Source organism: Bombus affinis, unplaced genomic scaffold (assembly GCF_024516045.1).
Source record: "Bombus affinis isolate iyBomAffi1 unplaced genomic scaffold, iyBomAffi1.2 ctg00000082.1, whole genome shotgun sequence".
Taxonomy (NCBI): domain Eukaryota; kingdom Metazoa; phylum Arthropoda; class Insecta; order Hymenoptera; family Apidae; genus Bombus; species Bombus affinis.
The window spans coordinates 595,980-603,473 of NW_026108830.1; positions in this window are offsets into that span (position 1 = coordinate 595,980).

The following is a 7,494-nucleotide window of genomic DNA, read 5'->3' on the forward strand; positions in this document are numbered from 1 at the left end:
CTGGTGTATTCTTCCCCAGGCCCGTTGGATTATTTCGACCTCAATCAGGTCGGGGCCTGGGCACTTCCCCTTCCTCAGCCGTTTCACGGCGTCACTGAGTTCCTCGAAGCTGAATTCAGGGGTGTCTTCTACGTTGGGGGGGTTTGTCGAGTTCCGCCTTATCTCCTTCTGCTCCTCCGTTTCGGTGTCTTCCTCGTCGTCGGGTAGAAGTGCGGACAACATCGCTGCCGCGGTCGTTCGCCAGTTGGAGGTATATCCGAGCGGCGTCTTCAGCGTCGATGTTGTTTCCTCTCCTCTGAGTTTCCTTGCGACTGTTTTGTAAGCGATGCCCCAAGGTTCCCTGTTACCCTCTTTGGTGACGAAGTCCTGCCAGCTCTGGATTTTTGCTCTTGCCAGCATCCTCTTATACTCCTTTCGTGTTGACCTATACCGCAGCTTCTCCTGCTCCCTCGTTGCGGGGTCCCTGGCCCCCTGATACCTTCTTCTCGCCTGGTAGGTGTTTCTCTTTGCTCTGGTGAGCTCGGGCGTCCACCAGGGTACTGACCTGTAGTACCATTTCTTCTTTGGGATGGCGGTGTCGCAGGCACCTATCAGGGTTGCCTGGAGTTGCCCGGCCATTCTTTCGACGTCCTCTGCCTGCTGGAGGGTTGTTTCTTTGAGTGCCTCCATTTTCTCTGTGAGGACACTCTGAAATACCTCCCAGTTGGCTTTTCGCGTGTTATAGCGTCTTTCCTGAAGCTGCGGTGTGGTGCTTCTCGTCCCGAAGTCGAGGAGCGTCTCCAGTATCCGGTGGTCACTGGAGGTACCATCTTCGCGTATCCTCCAGCCCTTTACGAGGAGTATTGCCTCTGGGCTCGCCATCGTCACGTCTATGTTTGATCGCCCTCGAGTTGTTTCAAACGTGTGGGGTTGTCCTGGTTGATTCAGGACATGGAGACCGTACTGCGCTATGACTGCCTCTAGGGCCTCGCCTCTGTCGTCGGTGCTCCTGCTGCACCACAGCGGTGATTTTGCGTTCGCATCCAGGCCGATGATGATCCTCTTGCCTCTGAGACACCGTAGTACCTTCTCCAACTGTTGCACGCCGACCTCGATGTTTCCTGTCGGCGGAAAGTACAGGCTTGCCACGTACACCTCTGTTTCCCCGTCGCTTATCTGCACGCAGGAACAGTGTGTTGTGCAGAGTTCGGCGACCTCGAGGGGCGTTAGGGTCTCTGATTTTATCCCTACGGCCGCCATTGGCGGGTTGTGCTTCGACCCTCTGCAGGCGATCGCGACTCCTGTGCCGAATCCGGGTATTTTCCCATCGACGCTGTATGGTTCTTGCATTAATATTATGTCATCCCCATCGGCGTCCATTTGCGTCCGGATCTCATAAGGAGTTGTTTTGGATCGCTGCATGTTGTGCTGCAGGATCCTTATTTCCCTTTTCCTCCCAAGTCCTCTTCTGTCCCTGCGTTGCTCTTTATACATATTGCGTCCTTGCTATTATTGCTTCCAAGGCTTTCGTATACATTGGGCATTTCGCGTTGGAAGCTGCGTGGTCTCCCTTCCTCCCTGCTCTCTTGCAGTTTACGCAGGTGGCGTGCCCATCCTTATCTTTGCACTCTTTAGTGCTGTGCCCACTTTCTGCACAGTGCGCGCAGATTTCGTAGTTAACGCGGCAATATTTTGCCACGTGTCCGTATCCTTGACACTTGTAGCAGCGACTAATTGCTATGTAATCTTTAACTTTGCAGGCATTCCATGAGAGGAAGATCTTACCTTTCAATAGTTTCTCCCTTACCTGGGGGGGCACTTCGATGACCCAGTTCGTCTCCTCTTGATCCTTTCTGCCGGTCCTGAAGCAGAACTTGATGGCTGCAACGTCGTCCTCATTTAGTCTTTCTTGGTTCTGCTTCCTCATGCAGGCCAGGATCTCCTTCTCTGGAATGTCCCTCGGGACGTCGTAGATGATCATCCTGGGGGGTCTCCGCTGCGGCGTGCTAGCTTTTAGTCCAGCCTCCTTTAGTTTCGAGTTCTCGGTGAACTCTTTTAGGCTCTCCGGCTTCGTCGTCTCAACGGCTAGGCCGTTTCCCTTTATTTTCCGGACGGCCGTAACTTGGATTCCTCTCTTGCGGGGATTCACTAGGGTGAACACCGCGTCAAGTGCTTCTTCGCTCGTTTGAATCTCGCCGCCTTCTCTTTCCGGTCGAATTATGACCACATTTTTGGGCGGCTTGACCGCCGTCTGCTCGACCTTGTTGCTCGTTATCTTTACTTTTTCGGCGTATGTCGGCTCCCTCTGTTCCTGCTGCGTCGTTCTCAAGACGGCTGTTTCTAGCCGCCTGGTTGCTTTGTTGACGGCGTTCATTATCGCCGTTTCCTTGTTCTTCTCATCTCCGGCACTCTGCTCTAGCCTGCCTGTCAGGTAGCTATTATGGAGCAGTAGCTCGTCAACAATGCCCCTCATTTCTTTGAAGTGCCGTAGGATTACTGCGGCGTGTTCCTTGTTTATTTTCCTGGCCGAGTCTAAGCAGAACGCCGTGACCTTCCTCTCTATGTCACTGGCCTGTGCCTTTATATCGGGCACTTGCCGCTTATCCTCCCCGGCCAATCTCTCCTCATCTCTGGGGGGGTTGTTTCTCCCCAGGCCTGCTCTCATCGTCTTCTCTGGTATCCTCGGGCTTGGAGTGGCCTCGTTCTTTTCCATCTGTTTCCTCAGGGGTTGGAGGACCACTCTGGCCTCTGCGCCTGGCGACGAGTGCCCTAGCGTCGGCATCACCGGCTCCTTGCCGCTTCTTGCAGCTGCCGCTGCGGCTGTTCGCTTCCCGGTGGCTATGTCCAGCGGCGTATTGAATCCCCCTCGCGGACTTTCAGTTGGCGCTTTGTTCCCGCGAGCACTCCCGCGCTGAGTCCGGGCGGCGTGCTCTTCACAGTTCAAAACCCCTGGGTTTGAATTTGAATTTGAATTTGCCGCCTAGCAGCGTGCTCTTGGTTCCCAAGATGCCCGGGCGGCGGCGCTTCGGTCGCTCGACCCAAGATGGCTGCCGCGCGTCCGCTAACCTATCCTCCCGCACGTGGCACTTTGTTTTGCTTTTCTCGCGCTTATTGCGGCAATTTCCACTAAACTTTCGGTGTGCACTATGTTTTTAGCACTCGCACTATCTATTATTTTAGTTTTCGTGCCCGAGATCTTCGATTTTCGCGTTTTTGTCCGCCACGTGGCCTAACCTCACTTCGCGCACGCGGCACTTTCTTTTGTTTTTCCGCGCTTATTGCGGCAATTTTCACTAAACTTTCGGTGTGCACTATGTTTTTTAGCACTCGCACTACCTATTATTTTAGTTTCGTGCCCGAGATCTTCGATTTACGCGTTTTTGTCCGCCACGTGGCCTAACCTCGCTTCGCACACGCGGCACTTTCTTTGCTTTTTCCGCGCTTATTGCGGAAATCTCCACTAATATTTTTGCATGCACTTTATTTTAAGCACTAACTCTGCCTATTAAATTATTTTTCGCTCCCGAGATCTTTGATTTTTCGGTTTTTCCTATCCGTCGCGTCAGCTAACCTCACTTTTCGCACGTGGCGATTTACATTAGCTTTTTTCGCTCTGAATTCGGCGATCTCCACGATTCTTTTTAACTACACGTTTTCCTCGGCACTCCCACTTTGCTTTAAATTAATTTTTACGCCCGAACTTTTTAATTTGCCCGGTTTTTTCGTTTATAGACTGCGGAGCGACGTGCACGCGTCCGTCCCACTTGCCGCCATCTTGGAAACTAGTAGATAGGGACAAGTAGTATTGAGCGATTAGGGGCTCGACCGTTGGGCCGGCCACGCCATTCCCGGAGTATAGCACTCATACTGGCTTCGCTAGATGTTATTTATATCCTACTTTCTGACGTCCAATGCCCGGGGAACGGCGCGCATAGGTGGTCGGCGCGCGACTTGGAAAAACCCTGCCCTCTCCTTTCGGGTCAGTGGGCAAGTTGAACCTACCCTTTCGGGCGGCAGCTCGCTTAGCCGGCGCCGCGCGATGCGCGCATCGCGCAGCACCGTTACCAGCGGGGGCCACGGGGAGGCGGAGCTGCCAGCATATAGCTCGGTCCCAGCAGGTTGGCTTTGCAGCCGATTGTCCCTGCACCGTCACGGCACTCATTTGCATGAGCGTCGCCTGCGCTGACGGTCGCAGGTCTTATCTCCGGCTCGTGTTGGTTTTCTTGTCCTCTTATCCTTAGTTCTCTTCCTGTTCCCAGTGTTTTGTGTATTGTCCTGTCATGGGTCCTGTGTTTTCGTGCGTGTATCCCTTCTTCGCTGTTTTATCTTCTTCTTCTTCGTCTCCTTCCTGCTCCTCTACTATTGGGTGTCGCCGTCTTCTTCTTCGGAGAGTCCCTCTTCGTTGGTTTCTTCCTCTTGTTCCCGTCGTTGTACGGGCACGCACTGGGCCAGTCTTGGACTATGCCTTAGAGGCCGGCCTGCCTGCCCCTCCAGTTGCGTCGATCCTCTTCCTGGCAGTCGCCCTGGCTGCGTTGCGCCTCCCATTTCTAGGGCGTTCCTTCTCTTCTCCTCCTTCGCTTGGAGTACTTTCCTTGCAAACTGACAGAAGTGGGGGTATACGTCTTTTGTTACGTACTCCCGCTTTTCTTCCGGCCAGCGCAGATCGAGTTCTCCCAGTGCATTTCGGAATTCCTGCCTTTCTTCATCGAAGATTGGACAGTCTTCTAAGATGTGATGGGCGGTTTCTATTTCGCCGCATTCACATGTGTCCAATTCGCTGAGGTTGAATGACTTGAGCTTACCGTTGAAATCCCCGTGGCCGCTAATGAACTGTGTCGTGTAGTGGTCGGGTCTCACCCAGCGGTTCTCCAGTCTGTCCTTGATGCTAGCAAAGTAGTCGAAGGTCGTCCTGCCCTTTGGCGTTGTTTGCCAGCGCTCTTGCCACTTATCTAACGCCTCGCCGACAATGGATTTCTCGTCGGGCGCTTCGTCGCGCCTCCTCTTCTTATTGTGGAGTCTTGCCCTGATTTCGACTAGGAGGTCAATAGGAATGACTCCGGCGATAACCTGCAGTGCCTCGGTTGACGTGGTTCTATAGGCCTTGGTCACTCGGAGGAGTGCCATCCTCTGTGACCTTATCAGCTTGCTCCTCGCTTTCCCTTTCAGTAGGTCGCTCCAGCCGGCTGCGGCGTATGTGGTTATCGGCTCGTACAGCCCTCTGTACAGAGTACGCATGGCCGCGTGTCCGAGTCCCCATTTCGCCTTGGCCACCCTCGCGAGGCTGTTGAAGAGTTTTTGACACTTACCTGTTATTGCCTCCACGTGCTTGTTGACTTTTAGCCCTCCTTCGAGGTGCACTCCAAGGTATTTGATTGCCTGCTCCATCCTTATATTCCTGCCGCTAATCTTAATAATCGGTGGCCTCTCCGCGTCCAGCTTACCTTTGACGAGCAGCATCTCCGTTTTCTGTGCCGATAACGTTAGCTTCTTCCTGGTGCACCAGGTAGAGACTCGGGTAACTACCTCCTGTCCTTTTTCCTGGAGCTCGTTCCTCGTGTTGCCGGCAATTAGAATCACGATGTCGTCCGCGTACGCGATGGGTTCGCACCCAGTCGCGTTTTCCGCTAGCTCAGCCAGCAGGTCATCAAATACGAGATTCCAGAAACTTGGTCCCAGTACCGATCCCTGCGGGCATCCTTTCGTGACGGGCTTGCTCACTGCTTCGTTTTTCCCAGCAATCTGTACGGTTCTTTCGGAGAAGTAGCTCCTTGTTAACCGGTACAGGTTGTCGGGGCATTCTCTTCTTTTGAGCTCGTGCAGCACGTTCGGCCACCAGACGTTGTCGAAGGCTCCTGATATATCGAGTGCTATTGCGAGGACGTACCTCTTCTCGCTCATTTGCTCGATTTTCTCGCGGAGCTTGATGATCGCGTCCACCGTCGATCTTCCGGGGCGAAAGCCATATTGTCTGTCGGAGGAGAGCGCGTGGTCGTGGAAGATAGGTGCCATCCTGGTGGCCATTAGCCTTTCTAGCAGCTTGCCTATCATGGAGAGCAGACAGATTGGCCTGTAGGATTTCGGATTGCTTCTGTCCCGATCCGGTCCCTTGGGGATGGTGATAACATTTGCGACCTTCCACCGTTTGGGGAATATTCCCCAGGCGAGGCAGCCGTTCATGAGCCTTAGGAGCTCCTGGTGTATTCTTCCCCAGGCCCGTTGGATTATTTCGACCTCAATCAGGTCGGGGCCTGGGCACTTCCCCTTCCTCAGCCGTTTCACGGCGTCACTGAGTTCCTCGAAGCTGAATTCAGGGGTGTCTTCTACGTTGGGGGGGTTTGTCGAGTTCCGCCTTATCTCCTTCTGCTCCTCCGTTTCGGTGTCTTCCTCGTCGTCGGGTAGAAGTGCGGACAACATCGCTGCCGCGGTCGTTCGCCAGTTGGAGGTATATCCGAGCGGCGTCTTCAGCGTCGATGTTGTTTCCTCTCCTCTGAGTTTCCTTGCGACTGTTTTGTAAGCGATGCCCCAAGGTTCCCTGTTACCCTCTTTGGTGACGAAGTCCTGCCAGCTCTGGATTTTTGCTCTTGCCAGCATCCTCTTATACTCCTTTCGTGTTGACCTATACCGCAGCTTCTCCTGCTCCCTCGTTGCGGGGTCCCTGGCCCCCTGATACCTTCTTCTCGCCTGGTAGGTGTTTCTCTTTGCTCTGGTGAGCTCGGGCGTCCACCAGGGTACTGACCTGTAGTACCATTTCTTCTTTGGGATGGCGGTGTCGCAGGCACCTATCAGGGTTGCCTGGAGTTGCCCGGCCATTCTTTCGACGTCCTCTGCCTGCTGGAGGGTTGTTTCTTTGAGTGCCTCCATTTTCTCTGTGAGGACACTCTGAAATACCTCCCAGTTGGCTTTTCGCGTGTTATAGCGTCTTTCCTGAAGCTGCGGTGTGGTGCTTCTCGTCCCGAAGTCGAGGAGCGTCTCCAGTATCCGGTGGTCACTGGAGGTACCATCTTCGCGTATCCTCCAGCCCTTTACGAGGAGTATTGCCTCTGGGCTCGCCATCGTCACGTCTATGTTTGATCGCCCTCGAGTTGTTTCAAACGTGTGGGGTTGTCCTGGTTGATTCAGGACATGGAGACCGTACTGCGCTATGACTGCCTCTAGGGCCTCGCCTCTGTCGTCGGTGCTCCTGCTGCACCACAGCGGTGATTTTGCGTTCGCATCCAGGCCGATGATGATCCTCTTGCCTCTGAGACACCGTAGTACCTTCTCCAACTGTTGCACGCCGACCTCGATGTTTCCTGTCGGCGGAAAGTACAGGCTTGCCACGTACACCTCTGTTTCCCCGTCGCTTATCTGCACGCAGGAACAGTGTGTTGTGCAGAGTTCGGCGACCTCGAGGGGCGTTAGGGTCTCTGATTTTATCCCTACGGCCGCCATTGGCGGGTTGTGCTTCGACCCTCTGCAGGCGATCGCGACTCCTGTGCCGAATCCGGGTATTTTCCCATCGACGCTGTATGGTTC